Here is a 20945-nt window from a genome sequence, read left to right as displayed (position 1 = left end):
CACCTCTACTCTCGGGAGTATGAATCCACTACTGCCGGATCTCGGGTTCCGGCAAAACCCTTAAGGTTCAAACTCTGGGGTGCGCGCGAAGTTCTTTCCCTCCTACCGATCCACGCCCTAGCTCACTAAGATCTCGTGGACGAACTCGACGAACTCGCAACACAGAAAGACACGAGATTTATACTGGTTTGGGCCACCGTTGTGGTGTAACACCCTACTCCAGTGTGTGGTGGTGGATTGGCTCTTGGGCTGATGATGAACAGTACAAGGGGAAGAACGGCCTCCTGAGGTTGAGGTGTTCTTGTGCTTGGTGAACTTGTGTGGGTCCGCATCCGATCGCCTCTATTGTGGTGGCTAGCTCTACTTATATAGGCCCTGGTCCTCTCCCCAAATATTGAGCGGGAAGGGAGCCAACAACGGCGGGCAAATTTGAAAGGGGACAGCTAGTACAAGCTATCCTGACAAAAGTGGTCTTCGCCTGCTAAAGGCTCTGGTGGTGACGCCATCTTGGGCTCCATGGTGACCTCCGCCTTGCCGTCCCGCTGGTCTTGGTCTCGTTGCACTGATATGGAAACCTTTGCTAGATGCCTCGGTACTCCGCGCCTACGCCTGCCTCATTAGCACCAAAGAGGAAACAAGGACGCTGCGTGCCCTGGCGCCCGCCTCGTGTCGATCGTCATGGCTCACGTCACGAGAGCCTCGCGAGGTTTGCCCCGCCTTGATATCTCCGCTCCTCGTGAGCCTGCCTGGCTAGGCCGCTCCTAAGGAGGTCTTGCGTCGTCCGCCTCGCGAGGCTTGGCCCCTCGCGAGGGTCTTGGGTGCCTTGTTGATGAAGACGGGCCATACGGCCTGCTAGCTTAGCCATGCCATGGGCCGCAGGCAGGCAAGTCTAGGGACCCCCCTTCCCAGAATGCCAACAGTAGCCCCCGGGCCCAAGGCGCGCTCGGGCTTGGCTTCGAGGCGAAGCCAAGGGTCAAGTATGGAGCGCCGCAGGCCCCAAAAGCCTGCGGCCTCGGTCGACACGTGGCGGTTGATTGGATGCGGGCGCCTCCGCTTCCCCACACTGCCTCGACAACTGCCCGACTTGACAAGTCCCTGCGACATGCAAGGAAAACCATCATTACCTGTGATCGTGGGAGGCGCCGGTTGGCCTTCTTCCACTATAAATGGGGAGGGGGGCGGAGCCCCCGTCACCCATCTCTCCCTTGCTGGCTTGCTTCTTCTTCCTCACTTCTCCGGTTGCAACAATGGTGCCCATCCAAAGGTTTTCCGCGGACGAGAAAGGAAAGGCCGCCCGCGACGATCCGGGGCCGCTCACGCCGAAGAAGAGGCCGGTCCATTGCCGCGACGAAGTGGCGTTGCAGGTGCTGACGAGGCCTTGGTACGAGCGGCCTCCTCCAAGGTATCCGCTACCCTTGTACGTCCGAGGCGAGGGCTCCGGAGGGCGGAGGGACGAGCGGCGCCGCCCGCGCCGCGCCCGTGGTCACCGTGCGACGGCAACGCGTGCGGTTGCTCCGGGAGTCCACACTGCGGACTCCTCATGCAAGCTTGTGCTATGGGCGCCGATGCCTCCATGCTCTTGGATCCTCCTCCCGCAGTTCTTCTCCGATGTGATGCCGCCGAGGGGGCCTCTCGAGCTCTGGCTGCAGCATGCCGACTGCAACGCTCCGGCGACCGGAGCAGAGATCGAAGCGGTCCCCGCCGGCAAGATCTTCATGACCCGCGGCTGGGGCGAGGTCGCGCGGGTTTGCCGTGCGAGGGGTGCCCTCGCGATCCACTTCGAGTACGACGGCGCCTCCACGCTATTCTTCAAGGTCTTCGACGCGGAGGGCCGCTGCCTAGAGTGTTTCCTTGGAGGGGAGCACCAGGCTGACGCGCGCTCTGCTCGTGGCTACTCTAGCAGCAGCAGCCCCTGGAAGTCCAGTAGCTCTCCTGAGCCTTACGAGACTCCGGAGACGAGCGACGACAGCTACGTGCCCCTGAGCTCTTGCCGGGCTCAGAGAAGGGCTGCGGCGTCCAGCCGCCGCCGCCGCTGATCTGGATGAGGTTGGCGCTGGCCTCCCATTGCCCACTGTTGATGATGGCGTCCGCCACGGGAGGGTGTAGATAGGATTCCTTTAGTTCCCGTTTCTGTTTCCTGTTATGAAAATTTGTGAGCGCATGTCCTGTCAAGGCTCGGTCTCCCCTTTCCAACCTCGCGATAGCTTGTTGCTCTACGCTGACAGGTCCCAGTCCCCAGGCAGGCTACAGCCGTCGCTGGTATGCCAGGTCGCGTGCCGTGGTCAAGGCCAGGAGGTGTGCGGCCCGAGGTCTAGTAAAAGCCCCTGAGCCGCGATGCTCAGGAGGTCCCCTTGAGCGCTCAAGTAGCTACGGCAATATAAGAAAGGTAGGCGACATGGCTGCGACAGAGCTGCGATGACCGTGACCCTAAGGTTCCAACGATTAGCCGATTCGAGCGCGAGACTTATCTCAGTGGTGCGGGGTCGATTCTTCGCGATGCGCCCGACCTGTGCGCAAATTCCCGCAGCGTACCTAGGTTAGGCCCGCACGAGTCTTCCTCTCCCCCTGCTCTCCTTAGTGCTCTACGTCCTCAGGTCCCGGCCCTTGAGCGAGCTCAGCCGCCGCTGGTATGCTAGGTCGCGATGCCATGGTCAAGGCCACGGGGTGAGGGCTGGAGAGCCAGTAAGAGCTCCTGAGTCGCGATGCACAGGAGCCCCCCTTTTAATGCACAAGAGGATTGCGCGAAGGACAAGGAAGCTCGGGGTGCCGCCCGATGTCTTCTTCATGAGGTTCCTGTAATCCATCACAAGGGGAGACATGGTTTTGCCGTTATGGTTGCCAACCTGCCGCTGGTCGCTTTGTGAGGAGATGAATGCACTGAGGGCCTGATGAGGTGACGTGTGCGAGGAGTGCCGTGAGCCAGAGCTCGATCACTCAGGTTTGTCGATGTGGCAGGGACGAACCCATGGACCAGCGCCGTGCCAGTATGAGGAGGCCCCGTGGGGGGCGACGACCGAGCAGGTGGTAATCAGGCAGATTAAGCATGGAAGGCAAACCAACTAGAGTAAATGCAAAAAGGTACATGCCACTTGGTCAGGCCCGAGCGGCTTGGGGATGATGCAGCCCGAGGGGCGCCCCCAACAGGGTAGCCTGAAGACATAAGCAAAAGGGATACATGCCACAGGGATGGACCCACGCGGCCTGGGAATAATGCAGCCCGAGGGGCGCTCCCAGCTAAATGAACTTGGAAAATATCACCTGGTTACGTTGACGAAGAAGGGTTGGTGTAGCTGAAGGCGTGCAGCGAAGGGGTATCTCCTCGCGAGCCACCAGGGCCCTGAGCCTCGGGAGGCTCTGGGGGCTCAGGTGGTTCCCTGAGGACCGTCTCCATCTCCACCAGGACGGCGTGGTGCCTGGTCTCCTGAGCTGCCATGATATGTCGCATGTTGCGCTGATAGGCCGACGATACGCTCGACATGCCAAAAGGCATGCGAACATAGCTGTGCGATGGACCCTCGCAGCATCCCACGCGCGAAGGCCAGAAGAGCTCCTGAGAAGCGGCCCTGTTGAGCCCTGGAACATCGATGCAAGCGCGCAGCCCGGCATCCTCGCCTGGATGGGGAGCTGCGGCTCGTGAGCGGCTGTCACCGCGCATGGCCCTTGCGTCTTATAGTTCCTGAGTGGTCTTGGCAATGAACTCCTGAGTGGTAGGTGCTCCTTGCCATGTGTTCTCCTGAGGGAAACGCGCTGCGAAGCACACCTCCAAGTGGTGCCCAAGCGCCTCCCTCGTGATGTGGGCAAGATCTGAGGCCTTCCAGAAGAAAGCCCCCGAGCCCTGCCCGAGGAGGGCGCTGGGCGCGCCTTCCTATGCGACGGAGGGAGGCGCCCCTGGAGCGGGCGCTGATCCTGACGAGGTTCCAGCCACGATGCCATCCTCCTGAGGCCCGGCACGGCGTAGCTGCTTCCTCTTGGGGATGGCCTCCGGAGGGCCCTCTCTTTTGCTATCGGGGTCGTCAATTGCTGCAGCTTGGAAGGCGCGCTCGAGGGAGCACACGGCATCTCTCTCTTCGCATGGGACTGTGATGATTCCGCCGCTTCCGGGCATCTTGAGGACGTTGTAGCCGTGGTGGGTCACTGCCATGAACTTGGCCAAGGCTGGATACCCGAGGATGGCGTTGTACGGCAGACGGATGTGGGTGACGTCGAAGGCGATGAGCTCGGTGCGGTAGTTCTTGCGTTCCCAGAAGGTGACAGGGAGGCGGACTTGCCCTATCGGTGTGGTGGAACCGTCGGTCACTCCTGAGAAAGGTTTGGTAGGCTGAAGTTGCTCGTATGGCACTTGGAGGTTGTCGAATGTGTCAACGGATAGGACATTGAGCCCTGCGCCACCGTTGATGAGGGTCTTGGTAACTTGCACATTATTGATGACTGGTGAGCAAAGCATTGGGAGGGCACCCGCGGTGGCTGCGCACTTGAGCTGATCTGCCGAGTTGAAGGTGATGGCGCACTGGGACCACTTGAGCGGGCGCGTGGCCTCGAGCTTGGGGAGGACCGCATTCACTTCATGAGCAAACTGTTTGAAGATACACCGCGAGGCTGGGGCCTGAGCTCCGCCCAAGATACAGGTGATTGCACGCGGCTCCTGGAAGCCCCCAACCCCCTCGTCTTGATGGTGGTCATCGTTCCTTCTTGGTAGTGGCAGCAGCGGGGGAAGACCGACGTTGCCCTGAGGACGGTCCTCATGAGGCTGGTCTCTCCAGGCGCCCTCGCGAGGATGATCCTGCCAGTGGTCCTCGCGAGGATGGTCGCGCCACTCCTGGCGTGGGCCACGGTCGTCCCAGTGTCCGCCACCAGGTCCTCCTCCTCGGCCGTAGCCACGGTCGCTGCGTTTGGGGCGTCGACCAAAGCGTCCTTCGCGAATGGCTCTGAGCTCTTGACAGTCACTGGTGTTGTGAGTGTTCAGGTTGTGGAAGGCGCAGAACGGCCGGCTGTTCTTGGATGACTCGGGCTGGTCTCTGCCCTGCTTGGTGTCGGGCTCCGCTGCCAGCACGGCCGCTTCCTTGCGCTTCACGTCCTTGGCCTTGGCCTTCTTCTCCTCTACGCCCGCAGCTGGAAGCTCGAGGAGGGAAAGGCTCCCCTCCTCAGCTCTCTCGCACTTGGTCGCCAGGTTGAACAGTTCCTGAGACATGCACAGCTCCTCGTGGATAGCGAGCTATTCCTTCATCTTGACGTCACGGACGCCATCTGAGAACGCGGAGATGATGGCCTCGTCCATGAGCTTGGGGATCTTGAGGCAAGTGTTGTTGAAGCGCTGGATGTACTTCTGGAGGGTCTCTCCTGGTTGTTGCTTGATGCGGCGCAGGTCGCCCGCGGCCGTCGGGCGGTCACGGGTGCCCTGGAAGTTGGCGACGAAGCGGTCGTGCATCTCGTCCTAGGAGGAGACCGAGCCTTGCGGCAGGTTCAGGAGCCAGGAGTGGGCACCATCCTTGAGAGCCATAGGGAACTAGTTCGCCATGACTTTCTCATCGCCATTGGCTGCTTCGATGCTCAGCTCGTAGAGCTGCAGGAACTCCGCGGGGTCGGCGGTGCCGTCGTAGCGAGGGGGCAGATCCGGCTTGAACTTGCCCGGCCACGCGACGCTACGCAGCTCGGCGGTGAAGGCGCGGCAGCCGACCGTGGTCGCCGGGGCCTGCCTCAGAGGTGGAGCTTGGTCTTGATGAGGTCCACGCGCCGCCACCGCCGACAGCGCGCGGTCTTGACGAGGCGGCGCGGGGAGCACAGGCGCAACTTCTCGCGGCCGAGGGATTTCTCGGCAGCTCCTCTCTTCGAGCGCGGGCACCGGGCGTGGTGGATCGCACCGTGGGGCCGCGCGCCTTGGCGCCAAGGCATAGTCTTGGGGCAGAGGTGGTGGAGGCGCGCCATGAGCCACGTCCCCCGTGGCTGGCGAAGGGTGAGGTAGAGAGAGGGACGGCGCCGGGGAGCCTCCTGCAGTGCGGACGAGCTCGGCGACACGGTCGAGCCACTCCTCGTAGAGGTCGTCGACCGGGCGGTAGCGCAGGAGCTCGTTCGCCGCAAGGAGCGCGGCCCGTGCATCCATGGGAGCGCGGCGTGCATGAGACGAAGAACCGGCCGCGGTCAGCGATGGAGTGGCAGTGCAGCCGTCCTGCCGCACCGATGGGTGCAGCGAGAACGCTTGCTGCTCGTTCCCCGCCGGGCCGGTGGCGGCGTTGGCGGCGAGAGATGGAGAACGACGAGGTGGCCCACCGACGGGAGCCGTCTGAGCAACGCGGGCGTTGAGGGCAGCCCGACGCTCAGCTCGAGTGCGGCGAGCGTCCGCCATGGAGGCGATGAAGCGACGGAGCAACGGATCGACGAAAGGGAAGCTACGGCGCCCCCCTACTTTGCGCACCAAATGTCAGATCTCGGGTTCCGGCGAAACCCTTAAGGTTCGAACTCTGGGGTGCGCGCAAAGTTCTTTCCCTCCTACCGATCCACGCCCTAGCTCACTAAGATCTCACGGACGAACTCGACGAACTCGCAACACAGAAAGACACGAGATTTATACTGGTTCGGGGCACCGTTGTGGTGTAACACCCTACTCCAGTGTGTGGTGGTGGATTGCCTCTTGGGTTGATGATGAACAGTACAAGGGGAAGAACAGCCTCCTGAGGTTGAGGTGTTCTTGTGCTTGGTGGACTTGTGTGGGTCTGGATTCGATCGCCTCTACTGTGGTGGCTAGCTCTACTTATATAGGCCCTGGTCCTCTCCCCAAATATTGAGCGGGAAGGGAGCCAACAACGGCGGGCAAATTTGAAAGGGGACAGCTAGTACAAGCTATCCTGACAAAAGTGGTCTTCGCCTGCTAAAGGCTCTGGTGGTGACGCCGTCTTGGGCTCCATGGTGACCTCCACCTTGCCGTCCTACTGGCCTTGGTCTCGTTGCACTGATATGGAAACCTTTGCTAGATGCCTCGGTACTCCGCGCCTGCGCCTGCCTCCTTAGCACCAAAGAGGAAACAAGGACGCTGCGTGCCCTGGCGCCCGCCTGGTGTCGATCGTCATGGCTCACGTCACGACAGCCTCGCGAGGTTTGCCCCGCCTTGATATCTCCGCTCCTCGTGAGCCTGCCTGGCTAGGCCGCTCCTGAGGAGGTCTTGCGTCGTCCGCCTCGCGAGGCTTGGCCCCTCGTGAGGGTCTTGGGTGCCTTGTCGATGAAGACGGGCCGTACGGCCCGCTAGCTTAGCCACGCCGTGGGCCGCAGGCAGGCAAGTCTGGGGACCCACGTTCCCAGAACGCCGACAACTACTGTGCTGCACACTGCTCATGGTGTGGGGATGACCATCGATATGGCAGTTCACGATGCTGCTTATGCAGCTCTGACACGTCTTCGTGGAGAGTATCGGGAGTTGGACACCTCCCCTTTCAGGCACATTGCTATCGCATCCGATGTTGGTGCGGAAGGATACTACACTGCTGCCTACTCCACTGTCACCCGAGAGCCCTTCTACCATCAGAACTTGGCTCTGCATGCTGATGGGCTAGATCGAGCTAACCGAGCTCTTCGCCACGAGTTGTACACCACCCGTCAGCACCTTTACCGTGCTCTGACGCTGTTGCACCCCCTTGTCCAATCAGATGGTCTACCGCATTCTACGATCTACCCAGCCAGGACCGTGATGCCCCAGGGTGTCGGCTGGACAGATGTGGGAGGCTGCTCTCCCGCACTTGGTCCTCTTCTACCACCTGAGCGTCGGGTTCTGCACCAGAGTATCCGTGGACCCTAGGTTGCTGACGTGGAGTTCCCGATGCGACACTACCAGCTTTCAGGCTACACCTACCTCCACAGTTCCTCCTGGGACTGATGGAGGCTTGCTTGTTAGTGTTAGATGCATTCGCCGTGAGCCTGCGTGCCGCCTATGATGTCTTTAGTCTATGTACTGAATTCTGTGTACCGAACTCTATGCATGATCCCTTTTGTAAGATATGCCGACTACTATGTAGTATCTATCATGCTCCTTTCATTATGCATGTTTCATCATGAATGATTCTTGTCCTTGCAAATTTCTCAATGTTGAACTACCCCTGTTATATATTAGCTGGATGGTTAGACCAGTTGGTCGTTGATACGTCTCCAACGTATCTATAATTTTTTATTGTTCCATGCTATATTATATTCTGTTTTGGACATTATTGGGCTTTATTATACACTTTTATATTATTTTTGGGACTAACCTATTACCGGAGGCCCAGCCCAGAATTGCTGTTTTTTGCCTATTTCAGAGTTTCGGAGAAAAAGAATATCAAACGGAGTCCAAACGGAATGAAACCTTCGGGAACGTGATTTTCGGAATGAACGTGATCCAGAGGACTTGGACCCTACGTCAAGACATCAACTAGGAGGGCACGAGGTAGGGGGCGCGCCTACCACCCCCCAGGCGCGCCCTCCACCCTCATGGGTGTTGGAAATATGCCCTAGAGGCAATAATAAATGATTATTATTATATTTCTTTGTTCATGATAATGGTCTATTGTTCATGCTATAATTGTGTTATCCGGAAATCGTAATGCATGTGTGAATACATAGACCACAACGTGTCCCTAGTAAGCTTCTAGTTGACTAGCTCGTTGATCAACAGATAGTCATGCTTTCCTGACTATGGACATTGGATGTCATTGATAACAGGATCACATCATTAGGAGAATGATGTGATGGACAAGACCCAACCCTAAGCATAGCATAAAAGATCGTGTAGTTCGTTTGCTAGAGCTTTTCCAATGTCAAGTATCTTTTCCTTAGACCATGAGATCGTGTACCTCCCGGATGCCGTAGGAGTGCTTTGGGTGTGCCCAACGTCACAACGTAATTGGGTGACTATAAAGGTACACTACGGGTATCTCGGAAAGTGTCTGTTGGGTTGACACGGATCGAGACTGGGATTTGTCACTCCGTATGACCGAGAGGTATCTCTGGGCCCACTCGGTAATGCATCATCATAATGAGCTCAATGTGACTAAGGAGTTAGCCACGGGATCATGCATGACGGTACGAGTAAAGTGACTTGCCGGTAACGAGATTGAACAAGGTATTGGGATACCGACTATCGAATCTCGGGCAAGTAACGTACCGATTGACAAAGGGAATTGTATACGGGATTGATTGAATCCTCGACATCGTGGTTCATCCGATGAGATCATCGTGGAACATGTGGGAGCCAACATGGGTATCCAGATCCCGCTGTTGGTTATTGACCGGAGAGGCGTCTCGGTCATGTCTGCATGTCTCCCGAACCCGTAGGGTCTACACACTTAAGGTTCGGTGACGCTAGGGTTGTAGAGATATTAGTATGCGGAAACCCGAAAGTTGTTCGGAGTCCCGGATGAGATCCCAGACGTCACGAGGATTTCCTGAATGGTTCGGAGGTGAATAATTATATATAGGAAGTCCAGTTTCGGCCAACGGGAAAGTTTCAGGGGTTATCGGTATTGTACCGGGACCACCGGAAGGGTCCCGGGGGTCCACCGGGTGGGGCCACCTATCCCGGAGGGCCCCATGGGCTGAAGTGGGAAGGGAACCAGCCCTTAGTGGGCTGGGGCGCCCCCCATGGGCCTCCCCCTGCGCCTAGGGTTGGAAACCCTGGGGGTGGGGGGCGCCCCACTTGACTTGGGGGGGAAGTTTCCCCCTGGCCGCAGCCCCCCCTTGTAGATGGGTTCCAGGGCCGGCGCCCCCCCTCCAGGGGGCCTATATAAAGGGGGGAGGGAGGGCTGCCGTACCCTAGCCCTTGGCGCCTCCCTCTCCCCCTGCAACACCTCTCCCTCCCGCTTGCGCTTGGCGAAGCCCTGCCGGGATCCCGCTACTTCCACCACCACGCCGTCATGCTGCTGGATCTCCATCTACCTCTCCTTCCCCCTTGCTGGATCAAGAAGGAGGAGACGCCGCTGCTCCGTACGTGTGTTGAACGCGGAGGTGCCGTCCGTTCGGCACTTGGTCATCGGTGATTTGGATCACGGCGAGTACGACTCCATCAACCCCGTTCATTAGAACGCTTCCGCTCGCGATCTACAAGGGTATGTAGATGCTCTCCTTTCCCCTCGTTGCTAGTATACTCCATAGATGGATCTTGGTGATGCGTAGGAAATTTTAAAATTCTGCTACGATCCCCAACAGTGGTATCAGAGCCAGGCTTATGCGTAGTTACTAAGCACGACTAGAAAACAAAGCAGTTGTGGGCGTAGATGTTGCCAATTCTTCTTGCCGCTACTAGTCTTATCTTGTTTCGGCGGTATTGTGGGATGAAGCGGCCCGGACCGACCTTACACGTACGCTTACGTGAGACAGGTTCCACCGACTGACATGCACTAGTTGCATAAGGTGGCTAGCGGGTGTCTGTCTCTCCCACTTTAGTCGGAATGGATTCGATGAAAAGGGTCCTTATGAAGGTTAAATAGAAATTGGCATATCACGTTGTGGTTTTACGTAGGTAAGAAACGTTCTTGCTAGAAACCTATACAAGCCACGTAAAAACTTGCAACAACAATTAGAGGACGTCTAACTTGTTTTTGCAGCATGTGCCTTGTGATGTGATATGGCCAGAAGATGTGATGAATGATATATGTGATTTATGAGATTGATCATATTCTTGTAATAGGAATCACGACTTGCATGTCGATGAGTATGACAACCGGCAGGAGCCATAGGAGCTGTCTTTATTTTTTGTATGACCTGCGTGTCATTGAAGAACGCCATGTAAATTACTTTACTTTATTGCTAAACGCGTTAGCCATAGAAGTAGAAGTAATCGTTGGCGTGACAACTTCATGAAGACACAACGATGGAGATCATGGTGTCATGCCGGTGACGAAGATGATCATGACGCCCCGAAGATGGAGATCAAAGGAGCAGAATGATATTGGCCATATCATGTCACTATTTGATTGCATGTGATGTTTATCATGTTTTGCATCTTATTTGCTTAGAACGACGGTAGTAAGTAAGATGATCCCTTATAATAATTTCAAGAAAGTGTTCCCCCTAACTGTGCACCGTTGCGAAGGTTCGTTGTTTCGAAGCACCACGTGATGATCGGGTGTGATAGATTCTAACGTTCGCATACAACGGGTGTTGACGAGCCTAGCATGTACAGACATGGCCTCCGAACACACGCAATACACTTAGGTTGACTTGACGAGCCTAGCATGTACACACATGGCCTTGGAACACGGAAGACCGAAAGGTCAGCATGAGTCGTATAGAAGATACGATCAACATGAGATGTTCACCGATCTTGACTAGTCCGTCTCACGTGATGATCGGACACGGCCTAGTTAACTCGGATCATGTTTCACTTAGATGACTAGAGGGATGTCTATCTGAGTGGGAGTTCATTGAGTAATTTGATTAGATGAACTTAATTATCATGAACTTCGTCTAAAATCTTTACAATATGTCTTGTAGATCAAATGGCCCACGTTGTCCTCAACTTCAACGCGTTCCTAGAGAAAACCAAGCTGAAAGATGATGGCAGCAACTATACGGACTGGGTCCGGAACCTGAGGATCATCCTCATAGCTGCCATGAAAGATTATGTCCTAGAAGCACCGCTAGGTGAAGCACCAATCCCAGAGAACGAAGACGTTATGAACGCTTGGCAATCACGTGCTGATGATTACTCCCTCGTTCAGTGTGGCATGCTTTACAGCTTAGAACCGGGTCTCCAAAAGCGTTTTGATAAACATGGAGCATATGAGATGTTCGAAGAGTTGAAAATGGTTTTCCAAGCTCATGCCCGGGTCGAGAGATATGAAGTCTCCGACAAGTTCTCCAGCTGTAAAATGGAGGAAAATAGTTCTGTTAGTGAGCACATACTCAGAATGTCTGGGTTACACAACCGCTTGTCTCAGCTGGGAGTTAATCTCCCGGATGACGCGATCATTGACAGAATCCTTCAGTCGCTTCCACCGAGCTACAAGAGCTTTGTGATGAACTTCAATATGCAGGGGATGGAAAAGACCATTCCTGAGGTATATTCAATGCTGAAATCAGCGGAGGTGGAGATCAGAAAGGAACATGAAGTGTTGATGGTGAATAAAACCACTAAGTTCAAGAAAGGCAAGGGCAAGAAGAACTTCAAGAAGGACGGCAAGGGAGTTGCCACGCCCGGTAAGCCAGTTACTGGGAAGAAGTCGAAGAATGGACCCAAGCCTGAGACTGAGTGCTTTTATTGCAAGGGAAGTGTTCACTGGAACCGGAACTGCCCCAAATACTTAGCGGACAAGAAGGCCGGCAACACCAAAGGTATATGTGATATACATGTAATTGATGTGTACCTTACCAGTACTCGTAGTAGCTCCTGGGTATTTGATACCGGTGCGGTTGCTCAGATTTGTAACTCAAAACAGGAACTGCGGAATAAGCGGAGACTGGCAAAGGACGAGGTGACGATGCGCGTCGGGAATGGTTCCAAGGTCGATGTGATCGCCGTCGGCACGCTGCCTCTACATTTACCTATGGGATTAGTTTTAAACCTCAATAATTGTTATTTAGTGCCAGCTTTGAGCATGAACATTGTATCTGGATCTTGTTTAATTCGAGATGGCTACTCATTTAAATCCGAGAATAATGGTTGTTCTATTTATATGAGAGATATGTTTTATGGTCATGCCCCGCTGGTCAATGGTTTATTCTTGATGAATCTCGAACGTGATGTTACACATATTCATAGTGTGAATACGAAAAGATGTAAAGTTGATAACGATAGTCCCACATACTTGTGGCACTGCCGCCTTGGTCACATTAGTGTCAAGCGCATGAAGAAGCTCCATGCAGATGGACTTTTGGAGTCTCTTGATTACGAATCATTTGACACGTGCGAACCATGCCTCATGGGTAAGATGACCAAGACTCCGTTCTCCGGAACAATGGAGCGAGCAACCAACTTATTTGAAATCATACATACCGATGTGTGCGGTCCAATGAGTGTTGAGGCTCGCGGAGGATATCGTTATGTTCTCACTCTCACTGATGACTTAAGTAGATATGGGTATGTCTACCTAATGAAACACAAGTCTGAAACCTTTGAAAAGTTCAAGGAATTTCAGAGTGAGGTTGAGAATCAACGTGACAGGAAAATAAAGTTCTTACGATCAGATCGTGGTGGAGAATATTTAAGTCACGAATTTGGTACGCACTTAAGGAAATGTGGAATCGTTTCACAACTCACGCCGCCTGGAACACCTCAGCGAAATGGTGTGTCTGAACGTCGTAATCGCACTCTATTGGATATGGTGCGATCTATGATGTCTCTTACCGATCTACCGCTCTCATTTTGGGGCTATTCTTTAGAGACTGCCGCATTCACTTTAAATAGGGCTCCGTCGAAATCCGTTGAGACGACACCGTATGAATTATGGTTTGGGAAGAAACCTAAGCTGTCGTTTCTAAAAGTTTGGTTATGCGATGCTTATGTCAAGAAACTTCAACCTGAAAAGCTCGAACCCAAGTCAGAAAAATGCGTCTTCATAGGATACCCTAAGGAAACCATTGGGTATACCTTCTACCTCAGATCCGAAGGCAAGATCTTTGTTGCCAAGAATGGGTCCTTTCTGGAGAAAGAGTTTCTCTCGAAAGAATTAAGTGGGAGGAAAGTGGAACTTGATGAGGTGATAGTCACTTCTTCCGAACCGGAAAGTAGCGCAGCGCGGGAAGATGTTCCTGTGGTGCCTACACCGACTAGGGAGGAAGTTAATGATGATGGTCATGAAGCTTCGGATCAAGTTACTGCTGAACTTCGTAGGTCCACAAGGACACGTTCCACACCAGAGTGGTACGGCAACCCTGTCCTGGAAATCATGTTGTTAGACAACGGTGAACCTTCGAACTATGAAGAAGCGATGGCGGGCCCGGATTCCGACAAATGGCTAGAAGCCGTGAAATCCGAGATAGGATCCGTGTATGAAAATGAAGTATGGACTTTGACTGACTTGCCCGATGATCGGCGAGCCATAGAAAATAAATGGATCTTTAAGAAGAAGACGGACGCGGATGGTAATGTTACCATCTATAAGGCTCGACTTGTCGCTAAGGGTTATCGACAAGTTCAAGGGGTTGACTACGATGAGACTTTCTCACCCGTAGCGAAGCTAAAGTCCGTCCGAATCATGTTAGCAATTGCCGCGTTCTATGATTATGAGATATGGCAAATGGACGTCAAAACGGCATTCCTTAACGGCTTTCTTAAGGAAGAATTGTATATGATGCAGCGGGAAGGTTTTGTCGATCCTAAGAATGCTAACAAGGTATGCAAGCTCCAGCGCTCCATCTATGGGCTGGTGCAAGCATCTCGGAGTTGGAACATTCGTTTTGATGAGATGATCAAAGCGTTTGGGTTTACACAGACTTATGGAGAAGCCTGTGTTTACAAGAAAGTGAGTGGGAGCTCCGTAGCATTTCTCTTATTATATGTGGATGACATACTATTGATGGGAAATGATATAGAATTCTTGGAAAGTACAAAGGCCTATTTGAATAAGTGTTTTTCAATAAAGGACCTTGGAGAAGCTGCTTATATATTAGGCATCAAGATCTATAGAGATAGATCAAGACGCCTCATTGGTCTTTCACAGAGTACGTACCTTGACAAGATATTGAAGAAGTTCAATATGGATCAGTCCAAGAAGGGGTTCTTGCCTGTATTGCAAGGTGTGCAATTGAGCACGGCTCAATGCCCGACCACGGCAGAAGATAGAGAAAAGATGAGTGTCATCCCCTATGCCTCGGCCATAGGGTCTATTATGTATGCCATGCTGTGTACTAGACCTGATGTAAACCTTGCCGTAAGTTTGGTAGGAAGGTACCAAAGTAATCCCGGCATGGAACACTGGACAGCGGTCAAGAATATCCTGAAGTACCTGAAGAGGACTAAGGATATGTTTCTCGTTTATGAAGGTGACGAAGAGCTTGTCGTAAAGGGTTACGTCGACGCTAGCTTCGACACAGATCTGGATGACTCGAAGTCACAAACCGGATACGTGTATATTTTGAATGGAGGGGCAGTAAGCTGGTGCAGTTGCAAGCAAAGCGTCGTGGCGGGATCTACATGTGAAGCGGAGTACATGGCAGCCTCAGAGGCAGCGCAAGAAGCAATCTGGATGAAGGAGTTCATTACCGACCTAGGGGTGATTCCCAATGCGTCGGGCCCAATGACTCTCTTTTGTGACAACACTGGAGCTATTGCCCTTGCCAAGGAGCCCAGGTTTCACAGGAAGACCAGGCATATCAAGCGTCGCTTCAACTCCATTCGTGAAAGTGTTCAAAATGGAGACATAGATATTTCTAAAGTACATACGGACCTGAATGTAGCAGATCTGTTGACTAAACCTCTCCCTAGAGCAAAACATGATCAACACCAGAACGCTATGGGTGTTCGATTCATCACAATGTAACTAGATTATTGACTCTAGTGCAAGTGGGAGACTGTTGGAAATATGCCCTAGAGGCAATAATAAATGGTTATTATTATATTTCTTTGTTCATGATAATTGTCTATTGTTCATGCTATAATTGTGTTATCCAGAAATCGTAATGCATATGTGAATACATAGACCAAAACATGATCATATCTAGTTGACTAGCTCGTTGATCAACAGATAGTCATTGTTTCCTCCACCCTCGTGGGCCCCCTGTTGCTCCACCGACGTACTCCTTCCTCCTATATATACCTACGTACCCCCAAACTACCAGATACGGAGCCAAAAACCTAATTCCACCGCCGCAACCTTCTGTACCCGTGAGATCCCATCTTGGGGCCTTTTCTGGAGCTCCGTCGGAGGGGGCATCGATCACGGAGGGCTTCTACATCAACACCATAGCCTCTCCGATGATGTGTGGGTAGTTTACCTCAGACCTTCGGGTCCATAGTTATTAGCTAGATGGCTTCTTCTCTCTTTTTGGATCTCAATACAATGTTCTCCCCCTCTCTCGTGGAGATCTATTCGATGTAACCTTCTTTTGCGGTGTGTTTGTTGAGACCGATGAATTGTGGGTTTATGATCAAGTTTATCTATGAACAATATTTGAATCTTCTCTGAATTCTTTTATGTATGATTGGTTATCTTTGCAAGTCTCTTCGAATTATCAGTTTGGTTTGGCCTACTAGATTGATCTTTCTTGCAATGGGAGAAGTGCTTAGCTTTGGGTTCAATCTTGCGGTGTCCTTTCCCAGTGACAGTAGGGGCAGCAAGGCCCGTATTGTATTGTTGCCATCGAGGATAACAAGATGGGGTTTATATCATATTACATGAGTTTATCCCTCTACATCATGTCATCTTGCTTAAAGCATTACTCTGTTCTTATGAACTTAATACTCTAGATGCATGCTGGATAGCGGTCGATGTGTGGAGTAATAGTAGTAGATGCAGGCAAGAGTCGGTCTACTTGTCTCGGACGTGATGCCTATATACATGATCATACCTAGATATTCTCATAACTATGCTCAATTCTGTCAATTGCTCAACAGTAATTTGTTCACCCACCGTAATACTTATGCTCTTGAGAGAAGCCACTAGTGAAACCTATGGCCCCCGGGTCTATTTTCCATTATATTAATCTTCCAACACTTAGTTATTTTTATTGCTTTCTATTTTACTTTGCATCTTTATCATAAAAATACCAAAAATATTATCTTATCATATCTATCAGATCTCACTCTCGTAAGTGACCGTGTAGGGATTGACAACCCCTTATCGCGTTGGTTGCGAGGATTTATTTGTTCGTGTAGGTGCGAGGGACTCGTGCGTGGCCTCCTACTGGATTGATACCTTGGTTCTCAAAAACTGAGGGAAATACTTACGCTGCTTTACTGCATCACCCTTTCCTCTTCAAGGGAAAACCAACGCTGTGCTCAAGAGGTAGCAATAAGGATTTCTGGCGCCGTTGCCGGGGAGTCTACCGCAAAATTCAACACACCAAGTACCCATCACAAACCCTTATCTCCTGCATTACATTATTTGCCATTTGCCTCTCGTTTTCCTCTCCCCCACTTCACCCTTGCCATTTTATTCGCCCTCTCTTTTTCGTTTGCCTCTTTTTCGCTTGCTTGCCATTATGGCTAGTCCCCTATCTTCTCCGTTGTCTCCGGAGAATGAAGTTCTTAATTTTAAACAAAGGGAAGGAGAAAATTTAAAAGACGCTTGGTATAGGATTTGCAATGCTCAAAATAAATCTACTAGGAAGCAATCCACTTCCGTTCTTCTCCGCAATTTTTATGTAGGCACTACTCCTTGGTACACATATGTTCTTGACACTATTACCGGAGGGAATTTCTTAGGTAGCCATACTTTTGATTCTTACTACATCACCCCCTCTTATGATTAATGGAACTATGTTAACTTTCGAGCATGTAATGCAAAAACTTGGAATAAAGTTGCTACTGTAGAGCTAATTGAAAATTTGGATAAAAAGATCCACAACCGAATCACTCAATATGGATCTAAAGTAGGAGTCACATTGAAAAATATTAAGGAGAAGGAACCCATAGTTAATGAGAAAATAAATCAGGATTCCACTAGAATTGATAAACTTGAGAATATCATTACCAACTTGGGAACCGCTTTTTCTTCCGTAAAGAATACTACAAGTCCTCCAACTAAAATTGCCAAGCTTATGTATGTTCCTAAAAATAAGGGTAGTATTCATCCCAATTTTTTTGCTATCATTAAGGAACCATTTGCTACAAATGAATTTTTCGATCTTGTGCCTAAAAGTTTGATAATTAATAAAAAGAAAGAAACTCCTAAGGATGATAGATGCTTCATTGAAGAATTGCCTACCAAAGATGGCAATACCTAGATCTATCCTTGCTATTATGCCTAGCTAGGGGCGTTAAACGATAGCGCTTGTTCGGAGGCAACCCAATTTTATTTTTAGTTTTTGCTTTTTGCTTCTGTTTAGGAATAAATCTTTGATCTATACTCTGGTTAGATGTCTTTTTATGTTTTAATTAGTGTTTGTGCCAAGTTAAACCTATAGGATCTTCTTGGATGATAGTTATTTGATCTTGCTGAAAATTCCAGAAACTTTCTGTTCACGAAAATAATTGTTAAAAATCACCAGAACGTGATAAAATATTGATTCCAATTGATACTGATCAATAAACAAATTGTCTAGGTCCTCCTATTTCGGTAGGTTTTTTGGAGTTCCATAAGTTTTCGTTAGTTACAGATTACTACAGACTGTTCTGTTTTTGACAGATTCTGTTTTTCGTGTGTTGTTTGCTTATTTTGATGAATCTATGGCTAGTAAAAGAGTTTATAAACCATAGAGAAGTTGGAATACAGTAGGTTTAACACCAATATAAATAAAGAATTATTTCATTACAGTAACTTGAAGTGGTATTTTGTTTTCTTTCGCTCACGGAGCTCACAAGATTTTCTGCTGAGTTTTGTGTTGTGAAGTTTTCAAGTTTTGGGTGAAAGATTTGATGGATTATGGAACAAGGAGTGGCAAGAGCCTAAGCTTGGGGATACCCATGGCACCCCCAAGATAATCTAAGGACACCTAAAATCCAAAGCTTGGGGATGCCCCGGATGGCATGCCCTCTTTCGTCTACTTCCATCGGTAACTTTACTTGGAGCTATATTTCTATTCACCACATGATATGTGTTTTGCTTGGAGCGTCTTGTATGATTTGAGTCTTTGCTTTTTAGTTTACCACAATCATCTTTTCTGTACACACCTTTTGAGAGGGACACATATGATTCGGAAATTATTAGAATACTCTATGTGCTTCACTTATATCTTTTGAGTTATATAGTTTTTGCTCTAGTACTTCACTTATATCTTTTAGAGCACGGTGGTGGTTTTGTTTTATAGAAACTATTATTCTCTCATGCTTCACTTAGATTATTTTGAGAGTCTTAAACAGCATGGTAATTTGCTTAAATAATCCTAATATGCTAGGTATTCAAGAATAGTAAAAACTTTCTTATGAGTGTGTTGAATACTAAGAGAAGTTTGATGCTTGATGATTGTTTTGAGACATGGAGGTAGTGATATCAAAGTTGTGCTAGTTGAGTAGTTGTGAATTTGAGAAATACTTGTGTTGAAGTTTGCAAGTCCCGTAGCATGCACGTATGGTAAACGTTATGTAACAAATTTGAAACATGAGGTGTTCTTTGATTGTCCTCCTTATGAGTGGCGGTCGGGGACGAGCGATGGTCTTTTCCTACCAATCTATCCCCCTAGGAGCATGCGCGTAGTGCTTGGTTTTTGATGACTTGTACATTTTTGCAATAAGTATGTGAGTTCTTTATGACTAATGTTGAGTCCATGGATTATACGCACTCTCACCTTTCCATCATTGCTAGCCTCTTCGGTACCGTGCATTGCCCTTTCTCACATTGAGAGTTGGTGCAAACTTCGCCGGTGCACCCAAACCCCGTGATATGATACGCTCTTTCACACATAAACCTCATATCTTCCTCAAAACCGCCACCATACCTACCTATTATGGCATTTCCATAGCCATTCCGAGATATATTGCCATGCAACTTTCCACCATTCCGTTTATCATGACACGTTCATCATTGTCATATTTCTTTGCATGATCATGTAGTTGACATAGTATTTGTGGCAAAGCCACCATTCATAATTCTTTCATACATGTCACTCTGGGTTCATTGCATGTCCCGGTACACCACCGGAGGCATTCATATAGAGTCATACTTTGTTCTAGTATCGAATTGTAATCATTGAGTTGTAAATAAATAGAAGTGTGATGATCATCATTTTCCAGAGCATTGTCCCAAGTAAGGAAAAAACTAAAGGCCATGAAAAAAAGAAGGCCCAAAAAGAAAAAAAGAAAAAAAGAGAGAAAAAGAGAGAAGGGACAATGTTACTATCCTTTTTACCACACTTGTGCTTCAAAATAGCACCATAATCTTCATGATAGAGAGTCTCTTGTTTTGTCACTTTCATATACTAGTGGGAATTTTTCATTATAGAACTTGGCTTGTATATTCCAACAATGGGCTTCCTCAAGTGCCCTAGGTCTTCCTGAGCAAGCAAGTTGGATGCACACCCACTTAGTTTCTTTTGTTGAGCTTTCATATATTTATAGCTCTAGTGCATCCGTTGCATGGCAATCCCTACTCCTTGCATTAACATCAATCGATGAGCATCTCCATAGCTCATTGATTAGCCTCGTTGATGTGAGACTTTCTCCCTTTTTGTCTTCTCCACATAACCCCCATCATTATATACTCTATTCCACCCATAGTACTATATCCATGGCTCACGCTCATGTATTGCGTGAAAGTTGAAAAGGTTTGAGATTACTAAAGTATGAAACAATTGCTTGGCTTGTCATCGGGGTTGTGCATGATGAGAGCATTCTTGTGTGACGAAAATGGAGCATGACTAAACTAAATGATTTTGTAGGGATGAACTTTCTTTGGCCATGTTATTTTGAGAGGACATAATTGCTTAGTTAGTATGCTTGAAGTATTATTATTTTTATGTCAATATTGAACTTTTATCTTGAATCTTTCGGATCTGAATATTCATACCACAATTAAGAAGAATTACATTGAAATTATGCCAAGTAGCATTCCACATCAAAAATTCTTTTTTATCATTTACCTACTCGAGGACGAGCAGGAATTAAGCTTGGGGATGCTTGATACGTCTCCAACGTATCTATAATTTTGTTCCATGCTATATTATATTCTGTTTTGGACACTATTGGGCTTTATTATACACTTTTATATTATTTTTGGGACTAGCCTATTAACCGGAGGCCCAGCCCAGAATTGCTGTTTTTTGCCTATTTCAGAGTTTCGCAGAAGAATATCAAACAGAGTCCAAACGGAATGACACCTTCGGGAATGTCATTTTTGAAACGAACGTGACCCAGAGGACTTGGACCCTACGTCAACACATCAACCAGGAGGGCA

Source organism: Triticum aestivum, chromosome 6D, assembly GCF_018294505.1.
Source record: "Triticum aestivum cultivar Chinese Spring chromosome 6D, IWGSC CS RefSeq v2.1, whole genome shotgun sequence".
Taxonomy (NCBI): domain Eukaryota; kingdom Viridiplantae; phylum Streptophyta; class Magnoliopsida; order Poales; family Poaceae; genus Triticum; species Triticum aestivum.
The sequence above is the reverse complement of the archived record's forward strand: the minus strand, read 5'-3'. Positions refer to the sequence as shown.